General features: G+C 42.1%; 1 non-coding gene across 1 annotated transcript; it reads right to left on the bottom strand.

The window, feature by feature from the left end:
• Window positions 1–19,527: 19,527 nt before the first annotated feature.
• On the bottom strand, window positions 19,528–19,611 carry Trnas-gga. Its single transcript is given in 2 exon segments — window positions 19,528–19,562; window positions 19,572–19,611. It is a non-coding gene; the product is annotated as a tRNA-Ser (tRNA).
• Between the last annotated feature and the right edge of the window lie 2,496 nt (window positions 19,612–22,107).

Below are 22,107 nucleotides of genomic sequence, written 5' to 3' on the forward strand. Positions count from 1 at the left end.
TTATCGGCAACCATGTTATACATTTTTATAAAGTGTCCCTAGCTAAAGAGTAATGTATTAGCAGCTGGGGAGACTCAATATACAGCTACAGAATGGATCACGTATTTTACCCTGCGCAAGACTGTTTAGGTGGTTTAAACCCTAACAAACTGTTTTTACAATATGCTTGTCTGTACTCTCCATCAGTTACAGTGATGTGGTGTCAGCTAACAAATACTACGCACAACAGTTATCATACGGTTTTTTAATAGCTTTCTAACGTATTTCTATGAGTTAATAGCGATACTTGCAAGCTGACTGCTGTATTTCATGCTTTTCTGGAAAAGAGAATCATCTGCCTCTAAATTGACATGGATCTCCATTAGAAGGTGGTAGAAAGTGGGTGGATTAATCGGTTCAGTGGTGTTGTAACGAGATATATTATAATGGTAGTCTGATGATGTATTCCAGAGAAAGATAAATGTTGCTGCAGGTCGTTTATCACGCATTTAACTATTTTTTACGTTGTTATCTCAGGGTATATCCGCAGTGTGGTATAACTTGCGATCGATTTGCATATAATTGTGTGTTCCGTGTGTGACTTAGAGAGCTCTCTACCTGCTATTGTCAACAGCAAACGTCTCCACAGCACAGTGGGCAGAGGGCTTCCAGCTCATTTGTGATGGATCACATTCATCGGTGGAAAATCTATTTTAACACCCTCCTGTAGATGGGCGAAGATGTCCGCGAAACACTCCATTTTTATGCCATATCTTGGACACAAATCGAGTCCTCAGTTACATAACTGCAGTGATTCTAAGTTAGGGGCAGGTGTTTGTGAGGTAATACAAACCCTATGCATACATTAGCTTGACAGTTGTCCTCTTTAGTGCCGTATGGCGTGGAATTTCACGTGTCAAACACTGCTGCTATGCTTTTATCTTCTTGTAAGAGGCAAAAAAATGGCTCAAATAGCACTGAGCACTATGGGACTTAACTTCTGAGGTCATGAGTCCCCTAGAACTTAGAACTACTTAAACCTGACTAACCTAAGGACATCAGACACATACATGCCCGAGGTAGGATTCAAACCTGCGACCGGTGAGGTCACGCGGTTCCAGACTATAGCGCCTAGAACCGCTCGGCCACCCCGGCCGGCTTGTAAGAGGCATTCTCCATTGTTGCCTATATTTTATAGCACTGGTGCGAGCCTAGTCTAATTTCTGAAGCGTTTAGATGTTAACAGTGGGCACTATACACCTCCAGAAACATATATTGTGCTTGTATTAGCTCAAGAAATGTGTATTTTTCTTTTGCGTAGAAGGAAGCAGTTTTATCATCTTAAAGTTTCTTGCAGTAGAAAGGGGGATAGAAAACTTGCAGGGGGGACGTATGTCAGACGTTGGACATATATGGCCAGTATTAGAGTATTAAGAGCGTTGCACATGGATCTAACGTTATAGTGTATTTTTCCTTTGCCAGTACGTTCTTGGTACTGACCCCTGTTGCTAGAAAAATCCTTTAGAATTAATAACACACTTGATTAACGTAAAGTGCTTCAAATTCTGTCTCTCTGAAGCTCAATAAAGCATTAACCACATTTTTTTCTTAACTGCTTTTTATATCATCACAACACTCTCATATCTGCTATACACCGATAGGGGGTACTAACCCCATCAAAAATCTCGCGTCTGAAGAGATCTTGTGCACTTGGATGGCGCCCATCCAAGTGCACAAGAGTAGGATTGGTGCGAACAGTGTTTGAACAGCAGTTACAGACTCAGCTGACTCTGTTCCTTCACGAACAGTGGAATTTTGTGGGTATGGTACCTGCCTACTTCTGGTCAGCTGCAAATTAAATCAGGATCAGTGTTGTAGGGGGTTTGGTCAAAGACAATGTAGGGAGAGCTTTCAGTCTGCAACTTTATCCTAAGAATGTAAGAATACTCTATGACTCCCATCCACATCAGGGAAGATGGGCAACCGTAATCGTAAATTACGCACTATGATCAAAGAGCTATTAGTATGCAGATAACCTAACCGCATCGGTATATGGCTTGTTGGTATACTATGTTGTATATGTTCGAAAATTAATCATGAATGGACGTATTGAACAGTCTTCTATCTACATTTGCACTCTAATATTAGGTACATGCAAAGTAGTGGAGAGGTGGTTTATTGATGGTACAGAAATTGGGAAGCATGCTGCCATGCAATTAGTCGGCGTTGAAATTACTGAAAAATTGGTAAAATTGCTAAAATTGTTTGCATCATCAAGTGCGGTGCTCATTACAGTACGTTGTCCCATATCGGTGGTGTATTTCCATCCCATTCGTCCACTGATATGCTGTTGATTACCATATATTGATTGACTGACATCACTTGTTCAATATGGAGAGAGTCTTGATGGGAGCAACACCTTCCATTGGCGGCCAGCACCGAAACAGTGATCGCATACATGGCTGCAATTGAAGGGATGAATGCTCTTGGTCTCTTCGAAATGAAGCACCAAGGCAGCTGTTACCCTGTCAATGTGAAAGATGAGATTAAATATAGAATTAATCAAATTTGAACAGTTGTTTGGAAATGCTCCACAATGCCACAAACTCTTCCAGTTTCCATATATTGTGATGTCTTCCACATTTTTGACACTAAGAAACATTGCCCCTACCTTTTATTTCAACCATCCTTTCTTTTGTGGAGCAGCATAGCTTACACCATGCAATGTTCTAATTTATGTGAGAGCCAGTTGATAGAAAATTGTTAATGTTGGTTTGGCATCGGACACACACCTCAAAGCTATGGTGGAAGAACAAAATATATGCTGGTGTACAGCGTAGTTACACACTGCTTGGATGTGTTGCAGCAGTGTTGCAACATGGTTGACGAAACTTTACTTTGGTCTGTGAAAGCGACTTCGATCACTGGCCACCAGCTCCAATGGACCAATATCTGTGTATTTAATGAGGTCGCCACATATTCTACGTGTTTTTCGATAGATCAGAAGAGAGGGTCACAGTAATATCGAGTTCTCTACAGGGTGGGTTTTTGTAGTTTGTAGTTTTTCTCAGTTGGCTGGTCCCAAGTAATGACAACAGAGATAATGTTTGGGTGACATACATGAATGCACCCTGAGAGAGACAGACCTCCTTTGGACAACAGTATCTGTATGTAGTTCAGAGACGTAGTGAAGTACAATAGCAAAACCATTTCCTTCTTCCAGTTCCCATATGGAGTCTTCCTAATATTCCCACGAAGGAACAACCTCATAACTGCTTATACTGTCTTTTCTACTACCTTGTGTTGTGGGAGGAAGCTTCATTTGGTGCTGGCCATACACAATGTACATATTTGGCAGAGCTATGACAACTTGTTCCCATTTCCACAAAGTGGTCCTGTCATATTAACTCAGCTTACCCTGTTTCTCCAAGGAATGCTGAAGGACTTAGATGTAGTATTCTCCAGCTTCCGCTCAGTTTCAGTATAAATAGGAACAATCACATGGACAAAGCTGCAGGGAAGGCGGGGTGCAGACAGAGGAACAATTAAAAGATGCAGATGGACTATATAAGACCATGTTGGAGTATTTTTGCATGGGTCTTCAGCAGATAGGTTCGAAAAAGTTGACTCGTTTCGAATTATGAGAGTGCCGTGAATATGATCCACCAGTGGCTGTAATCACCAAAAGATATATTCATAGGGTGCAACACAAGTATGTCGTTGAATGGAGACACGATTTCAAATTGTAGACACCATTTCTGCCAGAAAGTGTAACACTATACTCGTAGATTAGAAAATACGGTGTATTGGTCATAGCATTTTGTGTATTTCTTCTCACCCCAATTCAGAGTTGTATTTTCAAGTGATTCCTCACACAACACACCATCTACTGTACATGACCATTCTCAGTCAACTATCGTCCTCCCTTGCCTATAGCGCCGTGTATGTACTGCAGAACATTACAGTATCTACATGGTGTTGAGATGGAATGTATTGCAAATACTATTTATCAGCATGGAAAATATCTATCAGTGGCAAGAGGGAGTTGCAGATATTGGCTTAATACCAAGTTCCTTTGCAAAATCAGGTGATAAGGGTGATTTTATTACAAGCTTACACCACTCGCGACATGCACCCACGCTTTCAGTCTGTTAATACATACCCCAAAATCACCAGCTATATTCAATGTCACTGTATTTGTGTGGAAGACCACTTGATTCGGAATCAATAACACAGATTTATAAATCATGTATAGCTTTTAGACCGGTTCCTATGCAGAGGGATAGTAACATGGTCTTTGCGATGATGTTTTTAACATTTGGTCGCTTATAAGACGATTAAGTTGTCTCCCTAAGACACAGTAGTACCACTCACAAGAAAAACAGATGAGCCCTGTCAACCCATCGCAGATTTCGCTCATTGTTGATGGGTGTCACGAGCATTCAGTTATTGTCAAAGTATTATACTTAATAGGGGATGCGTGATAGATCTGCCTTGATTGACAGGCTTCTGAAGTTTCTGTTGGGGTGTAAAGTTATTGTGATCATTGTTCTGACATGTGCAAGAAAATATTTGGTATATTCTCATAGCACTGTCAACAATGATCTTGTTCCTTAGAACCAGCCAAAACACACGAAGACAATTCTCAAGTTACACGCTTATCAGTACGCGTGGACATGTGTTTGACACACAAATAATATCAAAAACACGACGAGAGTACTGGAGACAACACAAGGCGACGGCACAACTAAGTACGCTCGTGTTAGTCCAGCAACTGAACAATTAACAAGATCATGATAAATTAATAACACACAGCCAGTTACGTGTTAAATTCTGCGGAATACGGCTGTTGTGAACTACATGTCATGAAACAGCAACACTGAATGATAGTCCAATGCACAGTATTGTCTTCATTCTTAATTTAGTTGCTCTAGGTTCAAATGGTTCAAATGCCTCTGAGCACTATGGGACTTAACTTCTGAGGTCATCAGTCCCCTAGAACTTAGAACTAACTAACTAACCTAAGGACATCACACACATCCACGCCCGAGGCAGGATTCGAACCTGCAACCGTAGCGGTTCCAAACTGTAGCACCTAAAACCGCTCGGCCATTCCGGCCGGGAGTTGCTCTAGGTTTGACATAAAACGAAAGACGTTCTAGTTGTTCCTCTGAAATGACTGCAAAACTTAATAAAATAAACTCGCTACTCGTATCGTACTATTAAGTTACGGAATCAGATTTCAAACAGACACCACGAGGATCTGAAAACAACAGCCAATATAAGACACAACACTGGCAAAGCCACTAATCCTTCACGTAGTCGGACTACCCAAACACACAGGCCACATGTGTGGCTAATTACCGTTCGCTGGTCATAGCGGAACCAGTCACAATGGATATATAACCAATGCGCGAGCACGCGATACATGATAGGCCAGGAATACATACTTCAGAGAAGCTCACCAGAAATTTAGACTAACTTGTCAGTGAATACCACATGAAACAATCCCTATCCTCCTGTTAATAGAATATGGCCGAGGCTAGCCAGTACTTTCACATTTAGAGAGCAGTGTGAGTGGGGAGAGAAGGAATTCAAAAATACTTCCACTTACAGGTTCATACTGTATAGTATCTAACACAGCGCCGATTTCGTCGCACATAATCGCACTCACAACGCGAGTGATGCAACCACAATTACAGAAATCGAATACAGGATTTCAATCGGATTGCGTAACTCAGATGTGTCTGTACAGATATCAGTGCTAAGCATCAGGAATAAACTTCCGGTGGCTGGATCTCCAAACACTTCGCATACATGGCGAACGTAAATATCCCATTAGGAATGGTACGTCACGTTGGAGACCTCGCCAAGTGTTCAAACGATTTTAATTGACATGGTGCCAAATCCTCCCGATAACACACACTTTCACTAGTGGAATACGTGAGACCGACACAAAATTAAAAACTAATCCTACACGCGCGGTTCATACACCCAACAAACACTACACGTACTCCTAATCACTAACCATTCGTCGTTTGCTAAACCACTTCACAAAATGTAATTCATGTTAGGAACACAAACACTACATTTACCAGAAACCACTGGGACATCAGCTTGCCGGTACCTGCAACAAACAACTCTTACCAGAGATAGCAGAATGTGTGAATTCAATCCGACTCTTCCAACATTCAACGAATGAGTAACCACGATTAGACAACAGATCAAAATACTTGAAGCACTTCAAAGGGAGAACCGATAGAGGTACTCGAGGTACCCTCCGCCACACACTGTCAGGTGGCTTGCGGAGTATGGATGTAGAGGTAGATGTAGATATACGGAAGAATACTAAACAGTACGCCACTGCACTACACTGCCCATAACGGCAGGACGGAAAGCCTGTCACAGCAACGTCTAAATACATGAGTTCAGGCTTTGGTGACATAACGAAGGAAAGCTATCACCACAACCGCATACTGCTAGCTAGTTCGCACTACTCCGTCTCAATCGAGAGAAGAGCCTGTCTCTGTTCGCGAAAACAGCCAGTGAGCGTCACTTTGACAGCAGCGCCGTACACATTACAGGGAAAACGTCCCCGAGTTGACCAGCATCCGATTACTTGTCATCTTGCTAACTATTATCCAAGGATAAACTGCGGCAGCTTCACCTCTGTCGGGTTCCTCGCTTGGTTTTCCTGCACTCGGCTGCTAGGCGAGCGGCTTGTGGCTGTACGGCGACCGAAAACGGCTGCATGCTGTAGAGCGACCAAGGTACAGTGATGATCTTCGGCCCACAGGTTGACTTGAATCGTCTGTAATTCACTGGTGTGAACAGATCTGCTGTGGTAGTTGACGTCTTGCGGCATAATAGCCGTCGAACACCACTTCTTTCTCTGAAGCAGCGTACGACGTGTGCCAGTCGCCTGCGATGGAAACAGACCGTCGTGTTGCCCTCTGTCCTCCAAATATTTGTTCTTCTGCTGGACGTTACACTTGGTGGAGGATCTGGTTGCACCTGTGTTGGTTGTACCTCCATTGGACGGACACAGCGTTGGTCCGATGCTGCATTGGTCGGCTGCCTTTGACGTCGGCAATTAAGTCTGAGTTGGCCGAGTCCCTTCCTCATGGCGTGGTGGAGTTTGGTGCCAAAAATCGGTGCACTTCTTCAACATTCTCTGTTATCCAATGAAGTATGGGATTGACTTTCTTGACCACTATCTCTTTTGCACTCGGTCCGACAGTTCCGCCTATCGCTTCTCTTACAAGGTGGCGTATTAAAGAGGTAGTTCATGGTGGTATTTCACAACTGCCGCAAGGGCCATTTCTGGAGTCAATTATACGTCTTTCATCCATCCTTTTTCTATTCGATTTCCCCGTTGTGCTTGCACCATTTAATAAGTCATCCTGCTGTTGTGGCATACTTTGCCAGGAGAACTTGGTGCCCATCTTCTGCGATTCCTTCATCAGATGTGAATTTTTGTTGGCTTCTGTCATATACGAATTGACGTTGTTGCAAAGAGCCAATAAATTCTGTATGTATGATGAGTCGGACGTTGGGTCCTGTTCTTCTGTGGACTTGACGTTGATTGTCGCCGAAAGTGGTCCTCTGCTCTACACGAAATTTGTCACACCTATTGAGTTTCTCTTTCTTGCTCGGCTGCTCAGTCCAACTAAAAGTACACATTTTCTAAACACTTCATATCACCCCGTCGGTCGAATCCTTTTAGCGATCTACTCGGATCCTGACCGGCATCTCCGGAAAACGGTGACAAATGCCGCATGTGCATATAACTTCTTGCTGGCCTAGAGTCAATTGGTCTCCTGAATATATAGACAGTTGGGACGATGAGCTCCTTGTACGTCCGTTCCTGTCATTCCTGGCGACGGCTATTCCAGTGTCCAATAGGAGCAGCGGTTATGTAGGTGTTTTGAAATATCTGCGGCTCCACCAAACAATTTCGTGTTGTAACAACACTGAAAACCAAATCGGAAAGCAGGGTCGTCAGTGAAATACAACACTGAGCACTGAAAACACCTTTATTACGGACTCCAACGTACAGCCAAAACAGGACTGACCTCCTGGATGGAGAGTGGAGCTACTTTTACAAACACTGAACATCCCATAAAATCCAGGCATTACAGACATAAGGTATTTAGAATGCCTTCCAGAAGTGATAAATAGTCAATAAAATGTAATTGCGGCCTGCGGTGCTAGCAACTGCACCATACTGCATGCATCGCAGCGCCTGACAGTTTACTACTAGAGATTATGTCGGTGTCTGTAATAGAGGAGCATTAATGGAGATAATGATTCCCTAAGATGGTAGATAACTCAGCATCAGTGTGTATGTTTGGTGTATATTCTCAAATACCATGCAATGCAAAACTGTGATTTGCTGTTAAACAACATCAACACTACAACACTTAGATTTAAGTAAAGAAAATGTGGAGAAAGGAGAGAAAAAGTATAAAGAAGAAAAAAAATGACCTTACAGCTTCCGTTGAATAAATTTTTCAAAATTTTTTCACACAGATACGGATAGTTAAAAAAACGTCGAAACGATTCGTATTGCACAAAGAAAGAAGTTTTTTCCGGCTATTTTCCACTTTTCGCTTGTAACTTAGATTTACTAACATGAATTGTCATTGAGAGTATTCTGAATGTAAATACGCTTCCTGACAAAAGAAGAGTGTAGTACCCGCAAGGGGCGGATGGGAAAAATGATACTTGACGGGTTGAGAAGGTATGGGGTGTTATTCGAATAATTACAAACTGGAGCCAAATTTACAAATAACTTGGCAGTATGAGTCCACTTATCAGGATGTCGTTACTCCTTCTCTGGCTTGGACGGATGCACTGAATCGGCTGGGACGAGAGTTATAAAACTGTTTCATCCTCTTTTTGTAACTGTCCCTCGACATTCTGGATCATGGCACTAGAATGGAATTGACGTCGACGTCCCAACTGATCCCACAACCGTTCTAGAGCGGACAGTTCTGGGGACCTTGTTGGTAACAGAGTATCTCAACGGCACGCAACGGTTCATATGCAAAAGTCCTTCCTGAAAAATAGCACAACGATATTTCTTTCGCTTGGGAGGCAGATAACCGTGACTACCGTTGTGTCGTCAGATTTTCCGCAATCATTACCGGTCGAGACCAGAAGCCATACCTATTGCCTCCCCACACCATTGGAAGAATGGGCTGTTTCTCTAGCTCGCCAACATCATCACTGGCGATGGTAATGCACGGTAGTGCTGGACCATGATTTAACACTGGTCACAGTGCGACGCCATTAATCAGCAGTTCATGTTTGCTATCGCGGCACCATTTCAAGCGGTGTTAGTGGTAGCCTAATTATGAAACGGTAATTCGATCCGGCTGCTGATAGTCTGCGAACAATGACGCGGGATAACACAGAATATTACAGCACGTCCCTGCTCCCAGATGACAGGCGCAGATGTGAAGGGGTTACGATGTTCCTGGCTCACAGTACGGTAATCCTTCTTTGTGGTGGTGATACGTGGTCGATCGGAACCTTGACGACACGTACTCCTGCCTTCTGGTTCCCATCAAGTCCTTCATTCGGTGATTATCACATCTGCATGCCCCAGAAATCTGAATAGCGTGCCAGATGGAGATCGTGAATAAAGACTCCCTCCAACTCTGTCAGGCTCTGACAACGCTGTGTCACATCAGTATGGGATGTATCCCTTTCAGTGATCACTCAAAATCAGACGCTGCTCATGCGCCTTATATTTCTAACGAGACCTGATAAGACCTCTAAACACTAATAAACTGTGGTGGCCATTCTACATTTCACGAAGAATTACAACTCCTATCATTTACATACCCGCCGACGTTGTGCAAATCTGCGAAGTTAGTTATTCGACCATGTTCTTTTGGGTCCCCCATTTTCCTTTTTCCTGCAGCGAACATCAGTGAAAATGCTACTACACACATCAAAAAAAGTTTTGCATCACCTCGATTCCGAGAGTTCCGGAACCTGTACAGCAAATTGGGAAAGAGACCAACATAAACATCATTTCCGCCCTCTTTATTGCTCATAAAAACCACACATTGCATGTTGTACCATTATACAGCGAAACCTTCAGAGGTGGTGGTCCAGACTGCTGTACACACTGGTACCTCTAATAACCAGTAGCACGCATTGATGCATGTCTGTATTCGTCATGGTATACTAGCCATAAGTTCATCAAGGCACTGTTGGTCCTGATTGTTCCACTCCTCAAAAGCGATTTGGCGTAGGTCCCTCAGAGTGGTTGGTGGGTCACATCGTATATAAAGAGCCCTTTTGAATCTATCCCAGGCAAGTTCGATAGCGTTTATGTCTGGAGAACATGCTGGCCACTCTAGTCGATCGTTGTCGTTACACTGAAGGAAGTCATTCACAAAATGCGCACGCTGGGGGCACGAAATGTCGTCCATGAAGACGAATTCCTCGCCAGTGTGCTGCCGATATTGTTGCACTATAGGTCGGAGGATGGCATTCACGTATCGTACAGCTGTTACGGCGCATTCTATTACCACCAGCGGCGTACGTCGAGCCCACATAATACCACCCCAAAACGGCAGGGAACTTCCATCTTGCTACAGTTGCTGGACAGTGAATAAAGCGGCGTTAAGCTGACCGGGTTACCTCCAAAAACGTCTCCGTCTATTGTCTGGTTGAAGGCATATGTTACACTCATCGGTGAAGAGAACGTGATGCCAATCCTGAGCGGTCCATTCAGCATGTTGTTGGGCCCATCTGTACCGTGCTGCGTGGTGTCGTGGTTGTAAATATGGACCTCACTATGGAAATCGAGAGTGAAGTTGCACATCATGCAGCCTGTTGCGGACAGTTTGAGTAGTAACACGACCTCCTGTGGCTGTACGAAAAACATTATTCAACAAGGTAGCGTTGCTCTCAGGGTTCCTCCGAGCCATAATCCGTAGGTAGCGGTCATCCACTGCAGTAGTAGCTCGTGGGCGACGTGTGCGAGCCATGTCATCGACAGTTCCTGTCTCTCTGTATCTCCTCCATGTCCAAACAACATCGCTTTGGTTCTCTCCAAGATGCCTTGACACTTCCCTTGTTGAGAGACCTTCCTTTCACAAAGAAACAACGCGAACGCGATCGAGTCGTTGTATTGACCGTCTAGCCGTGTACCTCCTTCCTGGTGGAATGACTGGAACTGATCGGCTGTCGGACCCCCTCCGTCTAATGGGCGCTGCTCATGCATGGTTGTTTACATCTTTGGGCGGGTTTAGTGACATCTCTAAACAGTCAAAGGGACTGAGTCTGTGATACAATATCCACAGTGAACGTCTGTCTTCAGAAGTTCCGGGATCCGGGGTGATGCAAACCTTTTTTTTTGGATCTTTGTACATTGCTGAGCTAAACGGACAAACGGAGAAGAACGATGTAATTACTATTTATATGCGGTTTCAGTGGCTGATATACGACGGAGCTAAAGACAACTGTAGCAAATTGCAAATCTCCATGTCGGATCAACTTCGTGATAGAACGGGACGAGATATAACGACATCTTTTCCCTGGAAGTACACGTGTGAAGTGCGCCAAACAAATCTATTTTAGCTCCGAAAAGTGCTGTGCAAAACTCCTGTGGACCATGGAGAAGTAGAGATCGAGTTTCTCAAATTAAGGACTTGAGTCGGAGCGGGAAATGTGCCGAAGCAGCTGTATAAGGAAAGTGTTATACACTTAACGAAAGGTTGAAGCTAGAGTTCCGATACTGCGATAGTTAATTCGAGTTCAAATTCTGTTTCAGCAGAAATTACGTTGCTTATTTTGTAAGTCTTCTAGAACAAATTTTGCTGTTTATCGCAGAGGGACTTGTTCATTTCTACATGCCGTGTACATACTATACGGCATAGATTACCCTTTGATATCTACAAACAAATAAAGATTGAAATAAATTCAGTTTTTGATTTGTACCTTTAATTACAACTCAAGACTCATAAAAAATTAGAGGGGAGTCTCACAGATCATCCTTTTTCCTTCATGAGCCACTTAGGAACTCATCCTGCCCTATCATTCATCAAAGTGTTGTCTGAAAAGATATAGTCTCAATGAAACTTACCTAGCGGATTTTTGCGATGCCATCTTCCCATATCATCTTGCTCTTTTGTGCAATGGTCGTTAGGATAATCCTAGGGTCAACCGCACACACGTGTAACTCTTGTCGCTAATTTTGAACTTACGGAATTTACATTTTCAGTGGCTCAAATAAGTAAAGTACTTTAGTGCACGTGATACACTCCAAATTAGTACTAGGACCGGTACGGCGACCAGTGAATGCGCTTTTTAAGCACTGTCCCACATCCGAATAAGTAAATATCGGACCTATACCCACCTTGCACCTCATTTGCACGATTCGCAAACATTTCGCAAGTTTCTCACATTTTCACGTTGGTAACTATACAAGCAAACACATGGAGTTCAAAAATTCCGTTCTGTGGAGGGCATGGAGGAGGGGTGGGGGCGCTTTGCAACGAACCACCCTCTACCGCAAACATAGCCAAATCCAAAATGATATGCCGATCGATGTTAATCATTTATATAAATGCAATGCTAACTGTTCGGTAGGATATTATATATCTAGTGCTAACTGTTCGGTTGCATTTCTGTATTCGAATCTACCTGTTTTATCGCCGCTCATAGCGTCGTGTGACGTCACACATCGTGTTCTAAGAACAGCTGTAACCACAACTGCTTCGTTGTTCTGATTATTTCCTATGCCGTGTGAAGCATTCCGCCACCACTTCACGTGATAATGGATTCATTTCACTTAATATCGTTATTTATTTAAATTAATCAAAGCGCGTGATAGCAACGTAGTTGGATGCGTGCTTATTCGCTTACCAGCATGGTGACTCAATCATAGTTTTACGATTAAAATTACTTTCTAAATTCCTTAATCATAAATTTGCAAAATTACTCTAAATAATCATAACATAGAAAAATTACAATAATAATCTAAGGAATAAGTGTATAGCATTAATCGACATTTTTTTACCAGCTGATTCCTTTGGAACAGCTTCTGAGCATTGTGTGCAGTTCTTGGATTATTGTTTAAACAATAAAACTCCTTTGGTGCATAATTTCCTTTAACCGCAGAGGAACCACTCAAAACCTTATCTTCTAATATTCTATGGCCACTATTTGCTGTTGCTTTTTCATATGCTACTCATTAAATTATGTGCGAAACTGCTTATACCAAACGATTATATTCATCGGCCTCTGGAGTTCGTGTGTGAATTTACATGTTACTGGCCTTGAGGCGAAGTAAAAGCACTTACCAATGACGTTCGCTCGAACCATCATATTTTGTTGTAGCATTGCTGTACAAATTATTGTTAGTTTACAAGGACATTCAAAATCAACAAATCTTGCATGCGTGAGGGGACCAAAGTACAAGCAACGCAGATTTAAGCGTGTACAACACAAGAATCGCCTGTAAGAGAGCTGAGAAACAGTAGAGATTGTCTCTGAATGCGACGTTTCTGCCTCAGAAAGACGTAACTGTCTGCATATGGATTACTCTTATAAAGTGCTTCTTTGGGATACATACACCTAATGTTCCGTAATTAACGAAAATAAGGCATCGAATCTGAAGATCAATGCTTACCGATAGAGTACAATTACAACATGATGGTCATCGTACAAGTTTTTACTGTGTACACCAAAAATTGAAATAAAAATAATGGTAGGAAGTTAAAGATTCACTGTAGTTAGCCGTAATTTTGTATACCAAAAATTGTTTGAATTAATTTGGATTGCAGAATTAAAAAGGTCGCAAGCTCTGAAACGAGCTAAAGTTAAATTTGGTAAATGACTGTGCAGACTTTGAAATTACGCAAATAAAGGGCAACAACGCTAATGCAGCAATGGAACAAAATGCACTCACTCGAGTTTATAAGTAAAAAACATGTGTGACATGAACCGTAAGAGCGTTAATTTGGGATGCAGTGCTGTTAACTGTAATGATGAAAACCAATAATATGCAACGACTATCATCACTTCATTGAGCCTTTACTGTTTTACGCAACACACGGTACTACTGTCGGTTTTTATGCTTGTATAACCGTGACCAAATTCAGTTATTGCTCGTTAATGATTGCTTTTCAAATGGTGCCGTGAAATCTTTCATTCACGTCAATAACTATTATTTAGTAGTGGTATTATGTCGACATACGCTCATAATATCATTCACAGAACACAACATAAAATTATAAAGTTACTTTTACTACAAGAGAGCCAGCATACTTTTTTCAATGAAATATGAATTGCATTTAAGTCACTGTTAGTTCGAACTGATTGTCTGCAGTAGGAATGCAACACTATTTGTACAATTGTAGATACTACTGCTTTTCATTGCAATAATGACTGCATGAGAAAGGCGAAATACCCTCAGATTTCACGAGGAATATAATAATGCCAATTGCAAAGAAAACATGTGCTTATAGGTGTGAAAATTACGAAAATTCGGAACTGTCAGTTTAAGAAGTCGCGGTTCCTAAATACTACCAATTTGTAGTCGGAATTGAAGTCCAGGGAGAAGAAACAAAAATTTGGTTTTCCGATGTCATTGTAATTTTGCCAGAGACAGTTAAGGATTTGGGAGAGCAGTTGAACGGAGTAGACAGTGGCTTGAAAGGAGAATATAAGATGAACATCAACGAAAGCAAAAAAAGAATAATGGAAAATAGTACAAGTAAACAAGGTGATGCTGAGTGAATTAAATTAGGAAACGAGATATTTAAAGTAGCAGATGAGTTTTGCTATTTTGAGCAGCAAAGTAACTGATGATGACCGAAGTAGAAGGATATAAAATGTAGACTGGCAATGGCAAGAAAAGCATTTCTGAATAACAGAAATTTATCAGCATCGAATACAGGTTTAAGTGTTAGGATGTCTTTTCTGAAAGTATATGTCTGGCGTGTAGCCATGTATGGAAGTGAAATGTGGACGATAAACAGTTCAGACAAGAAAAGAATAGAAGCTTTTGAAATGAGGTGCTGCAGAAGAATGCTGAAGATTTAAGGGGTAGATCACGTAACTGATGAGGAGGTACTGAACAGAACTGAGGAGAAGAGAAATTTGTGGCTCAACCTGACTAGAACAAGGAACCAGTTGGTAGGACACATTCTGAGGTATCAAGGGATCACAAATTTAGTACTGGAGGAAAGCGTGGGCGGCGGGGGAGGGGGGAGAGGGCATGGGGCAAGAGACCAAGAGATGAATACAGTAAGCAGATTCAGAAGTACGTAGGTTGCAGTAGTTACTCGGAGATGAAGAGGATTGCTCAGGATAGAGTCGCATGGTGAGCGGCACAAACCAGTCTTTGGACTGAAGGTCTCAACGACAACTACAATTACTTGAGCAAAAATAAAAATTAAATTTAGCTTTAGCTGAATGTGTTTTCTGTTAACTATTTCTTTCATACATAACTTTTTCGAAACGCGACCCTTTTAATTGTTAACGTCTTTGGCCAATCACATTTTGTTCACGAAGTTTATGCTTTGATTAATGAGACTCAAATGTTCCAAAACTGTTATTATAACGTTTGAATACCTGTTGCATAGCCATAAAAGTGCTGGTTGGATTTTACTTCGTGACGAATTGTTTTGGTGCGATGTGATGCATATTATGAAACTCATTATTTCCAGTAGGGTCTTCTTGATTAGCGAGCAGTTTGAATAAATTTGGGCCGTAGAGTATTCCACATTAATTCCAAAATCATCTTGCGATCATGTACTCTGCCCACTCGCTCACTTATATTTTGCCTCGCCGCATATTATAACACCATTTACAGCACAGTCTCATTGAGCATTTGCACGCCAACACTCACGTCTGTATCGCAACACATGTGTTTCGCATCTTCTCTCTGCTCACAGTTCCGCCACTGTGCGACAGTGTTTACAATGATCTGACATAATTATCTTTTAATTATTCTCTCAGCATACACTACATTTTCATAAACACTAATTACAGACAAAATTCATAAATACGTATAGTTACAAGAGATGATTTTAATCTTATGAAATCAAGTAGCTCAGAAATACGTGAGTCACTGTGTTATAATCTTCTGACTGGTTTGATGCGGCCCACCACGAATTCCTCTCCTGTGCCAACCTCTTCATGTCAGAGTAGCACTTGCAACCTACGTCCTCAATTGTTTGCTGGATATATTACGATCTCTGTCTCCCTCTACAGTTTTTCCCTCTATAGCTCCCTCTAGTATCATGGAAGTCATTCTCTGACGTCTTAACAGATGTATTATAATCCTGTCCTTTCTCCTTAGCAGTGTTCTCCACATATTCTTTTCCTCTCCGATTATGCGCAGAACTTATTCATTGCTTACCTTATCAGTTCACCTAATTTTCAACAATCATCTGTAGCACCACATCTCAAATGTTTCGATTCCCTACAGTTCCGGTTTTCCCACATTCCATGTTTCACTACCATACAATGCTGCACTCCAGAAGTACATTCTGAGAGATTTGTTCCTCAAGTTAAGGCAGTATTTGATATTGGTAGACTTCTCTTGGCCAGGAATGCCCTTTTTGCCATTGCTAGTCCGCTTTTGATGTCCTCCTTGCTCCATCCATCTTTGGTTATTTTACTGCCTAGGTAGCAAAATTCTTTAACTTCATCTACTTCGTGACCATCAATCCCGATGTTAAGTTTCTCGCTGTTCTCATTTCTACCACTTCTCATTACCTTCCTGTTTCCTCGATTTACTTTCATTCCTTTCATCAGATCATGTAATTCTTCTTCTCTTTCATTCAGGACAGCAATGTAATCAGCGAATCGTATCACAGATATCTTCTCACCTTGAATTTTAATTCCACTCCTGTGTCTTTGTTTTATTTCCATCATTGCTTCCTCGATGAACAGATTGAACAGTAGGGCGAAAGACTACACCCATAACTTACATCCTTCTTACTCAGGGTACTTCGTTATTGGTCGTCCACTCTTGTTAGTCCCACTTGGCTATTGTACATATTGTATATGACCCGTCTCTCACTGCAGCTTACCCCTACTTTTCTCAGAATTTCGAACGTCTTGCACCATTTTACATTGTCGAACGCTTTTTCCAGGTCGACAAATCCTATGAAAGTGTCTTGATTTTATTTTAGTCTTACTTCCATTATTAACTGCAACGTCAGAATTGCCCCTCTGGAGCCTTTACCTTTCCTAAAGCCAAACTGCTCGTCATCTAGTGCATCCTCGGTTTCTTTTCCATTCTTCTGTATATTATTCTTGTAAGCAACTTGGGTGCATGAGCTGGTAAGGTGACTGTGGGGTAATTCTCGCATTTGTCAGCTCTTATGAGCGCCATTTATGCGGCCTCTACGTTATGCTCAATATCTGGTCGACTGTTGAGCGCAGAGATTTTGACGCGTTAGCTTTTCGGTCTCCATACTCTCCACGTGGATCTGTTAAATTCTGGTTACGGGGCTTCAAGCTCTACTGTGACGGAGTCGAGTCACCCAGATTGGGTTTTTCATTGGATTCAGATGGAGACGAGTTCCAGATTCGTTGCTTTGAAGAGGGCACGTCCGATTTCCCGATTTCCTTCCTGTATTTCCACAATACGTGCTTGTGCTCCAACTGTAGCGATGTCATCGTCGACGTGACATTAAACCCCAAATTTCTTTCGTTCTCCCTTCCAAGTACCAGGTTCTGTGAGTGAATTTATTAATACGGTTCAGCAGGCCGTTATTTACGCTGTCGTTGTCAGCCGACGTCACCCTCGTCGAGCGCGTAGCGACGTAACCACCGGAGCTGAGATGGAGTGGAATGCGATCTCGTAGCAATTTTCCGGGGAAAGTTGTTTCCGCCATGGCGTCGGAGATAGCGAGCGGCGCACACGTCGCATTGTGCGCCGGCGAATCGGATGAGGCGTGCGGCTGCGGCTCCCCCTGGGAGGGAGGGAGGGCGATGTGAGGCGCGCCAGATTGCGTTAGGCTCGCGACGCGACGGCTGGGGCCGTGGCCGAATCCTGCTGCGGGGGTGGAGCGGGTAGCCGGCAGCCAGGGGCAACATCAGATCGCTGCGGACGCCCCGCGGGAGCCGTAAAGGAATTGGAGGGAGCACCCGATAAACTGCTTGGCATATTTCTTCACATACGTTCGTCTCTGCTGGGCTCCCGCGGGAACAGCTGTGGTAGAGGCCTCCGGAGCCCCACATTGTCTGCTTCCGGCTGGTACTGCGCAGCTGTACGTAGACCTTATGTACTGTCACGGAACGTAATCTCCATCAGCTGCAAACGTCTAAACTAATATCCAAAGGTCAAGCATATTTTCTGTATAGAATGTCGGAAATGTCACATAACAAGGTGCCGGCATTTTGCACGTAAAATTGGAAACTATGTATGTTGAAGATTGTGATCTTCGGAGTATCAGAATATTATTATCGTCGATCTCTATTACAGAGTACGAACATGTATAGCTTGGACACTGAGATGCACAGAATAGGTTTTTTGTTGCCAATATACATTGTTTCGAAAGTCGCGTGATATTGGGGTAGTTACATATAAAAAGTAACTTTTATGTATTTCACTTACTCCGATTTGCATCTTTAGCAGTATCTTTTATTCACTACTGCTGTTACTAATAAATTAATTGATGGAAACAGTACAGATTCGTGTAATATTGATGTTTCAGTGTTTTGCTCAAAATACGAACAAAAATATAGTACCGAAAGTACACTTCGATGTTCTTGATATGTACAGTGTGCTACGCTAACTCCATAGGTATTACTACTCTATCGCTTCAATGTTGTATGTTATGTATTAATGTTTCGGTCTTTTGCTCAAAGTACAAATTGTAACATATTACCGAAAGTCACGTGCATTTATAATTTAACGTTGGTAATATGTGCAATACAATATGCTCACTTCATAGATAATACTACTCTGTGCGCTCTATGTTTTATCTTTGCTTATTTATTTGTTTATGTCAGATTGCTTGAAATTTAGAACGGTGTAAGTCCAACCTACGTTATTGCTCAGGTCTAGACGTACACGTCATTGTGTGATGCTACGATCTCGCGGGGTGAAAAACTATTAGCGCCACACGAGAACTGCAGTAGTTTGAGATTAACATCTTCCAATTCTATTATTTAATGTTGACTATAATTTGATTAATGCCCTTATCTGTGTTGTAAAGGTGAGCAAGTGATACCACGCAGACAGTAACGATATCTTCTAGGTATTACCTATGATTCTTTCTGGTAGTAATGCTAGTGAATTAAGAAGTTAATAATTTTTCCATGATGGTGTATTCCATTGTAACGGGGTCTTTCGTACCCTCCGTGCAGGAATATACCAGAGAGGTACCAGGAAAGCGCTCCTGGCGACAGAAGAAGTCAGTGTCTGGTAATCCAACACAGGACAGTAACTTCAAATGGTTCAAATGGCTCTAAGCACTATGGGACTCAACTGCTGTGGTCATAAGTCCCATAGAACTTAGAACTACTTAAACCTAACTAACCTAAGGACATCACACACATCCATGCCAGAGGCAGGATTCGAACCTGCGACCGCAGCGGTCGTGCGGTTCCAGACTGTAGCGCCTTTAACCGCTCGGCCACTCCGGCCGGCAAAGTAACTTCCCCAATACTGTGAAAAATGAGCACAGTTAGGTAGATAATAAAAAGTAATTTCTTCTGCAGAGTCGGCTGTTTTTTTCGAAACACGAGATGCTAAATAGCACTCAAAGCAAGAGCTGTCTCGCCCTGGGTCCCGGATCCTGTGTTAACACGCGTTTCTGTGACTGACACACTAGTCTCCCGACCACACGATCCTTCTGTGTGAGCTGTGATTCCTCTTATTTTATCGCAATGGTCATCTCTCCCGTGCAGGTAGCGTTAACAAAATATATTCTTATTCAGAGGAAAAAGTTGTTGATCAATGTTTTGTGAAGAGATCTCGCCGCTACGAGAAACACCATTATTTTAATGACTGCCACCACAACTCGCCTATCACGCTCGTCACTCTCCCCTATTTCAGAATAATATAAACCGAGCTGACTTTTCTTGAACTTTTTCGATACCTATTAATCCTACCTGGTAAGGACTCTACACCACACAACAGTACTCCGGTAGAGGACGGACAAGAGTAGAATATGTAGTTTCTTTGTTCGATGTGTTTCGCCAAAAAAAAACTCAATGTTTGGCTCGCCTTACTCACAACATTATCTGTGTTATTGTTTCAATTTAAGTTGTTTTAATTGTAAAGCCTAAGTACTTAGTTGTACTGACAGGCTTTAAATTTGTGCAATTTCTTGTAACAGTGATGTTGTTTCTCGCTAGTTGCAATAATTACACCACGTTTGATTATAGTAACAACTCGTAAGTACGACCGCATCCGATGCACCGACGCTTACACGCCGCCGCTAAGGTAATGTGCCACGTCCTAGTGTCTTGCATCGTCATTTAAGAGCATCTTCCTCGTTCCTCCATAACTTCGTGGTTTATTTATGTATGTTATTTGCTCAGAGTAATTTTTTTGAGTCATCAGTCTTCTCACTGGTTTGATGCGGCCTCCCATGAATTCTTCTCCTGTGTCAATCTCTTCGCCTCAGAGTAACACTTGTAACCTATGTCCTCAATTACTTGTTGGATGTATTCCAATCTCTGTCTTCCTCTGCAGTTTCTACTCTCTACATATCCCTCTAGTACCATGGAAGTTATTCCCTGACGTCTTAACAGATGTGCTGTCATCAAGTCCCTTCTTCTCGTCAGTGTTTTCAACATATTCCTTTCCTCTCCGATCCTGCACAGAATTTCCTCATTTCTTAACTTATCAGTCTACCTAGTTTTCAACATTCGTCTGTAGCACCACATTTCAAAAGCTTAGATACTCTTCTGTTCCGGTTTTCCCTCAGTCCATGTTTCACTACCATACAACGCTGCACTTCTGAAATTTCTATCTCAAATTGACGCCTATGTATAATACTAGTAAACTTCTCTTGACCAGGAATGCCTTTTTTTCAGTGCTGCATTTTACGTCCTCTTTGCTTCGTCCGTCATTGGTTATTTTGCTCCTTAGGTAGCAGAATCCCTTAACTTAATGTACTTCGTGAGCATCAAGCCCGATATTAAGTTCATCGCTGTTCTCATTTCTGATAATTTTCTTTACTTTCGTCTTTCTTCGATTTACTTTCAATTCCAGACTGTTCATTTCATTCAGTAGATCACGTAATTCTTCTTCACTTTCACCAAATGTCCAGTACCATCAGCGAATCTTATCATTGATATTCTTTCACCTCGAATTTTAATTTCGCTTCTGAACCTTTCTTTTGTTTCCATCACTGCTTCTTCGATGTATAGACTGAACAGTAGGTTCCAAAGACTATATCCCTTTCTTACACCCTTTTTTAATCGGAGCAATTGGTTCTTGATCTTCACCTGTTAGTATTCCACTTTGGCTCTCGTTGTATTTTAACCGTCTCTCCCCACAGCTCACCCTTATTTTCCTGAGGATTTCGAACATCTTTTACCATTTGACATTGTCGAATGCTTTTTCCAGATCGACGTATCCTATGAACGTGTCTTGATTCTTCTTTAGTAGTACTTACATGTGTGATTTGTCTCGACTGACCGCTCGTTCTCAATTGGTCCTGATACCCATGCTCCTTTGTCACCTGTCTCACTGACTTTTTACCTTGTTGAATCTGTGTGCTTCTTATTAATATTTTTGTGGGTGTTCTTTTAAAACATACATGTAGTAATTGAGTCCATCGTCAACTACTATTATTTAATCCATCTACTGCAATTGTGTAGTAGGAGACGAATTCGATGCTTTTGGCGCGGTCGCGGCAGGGAGTGAGGTATTGGGTGCACGTTCCCTGGTACACATCTGGGAACGTTGTTCCATCTTGTCACAAATGGATGAAATATGTCACTTTGCTATTAGCTCTACATCTGACTGGTCACTGTCTGCATGAAAACAATATAACATTCGTGGGTCCGCCTTGACGGAAACAACTTGTTTAATCCCATACTACTTTCGGTGAATGCTCTCATCAGCGACTTTCTTTCATTTTATAACATAATATATAGGGTGTTACAGAAAGATTCAACTTATTTCAC

This window comes from Schistocerca piceifrons, chromosome 1 (genome assembly GCF_021461385.2).
Source record: "Schistocerca piceifrons isolate TAMUIC-IGC-003096 chromosome 1, iqSchPice1.1, whole genome shotgun sequence".
NCBI lineage: Eukaryota > Metazoa > Arthropoda > Insecta > Orthoptera > Acrididae > Schistocerca > Schistocerca piceifrons.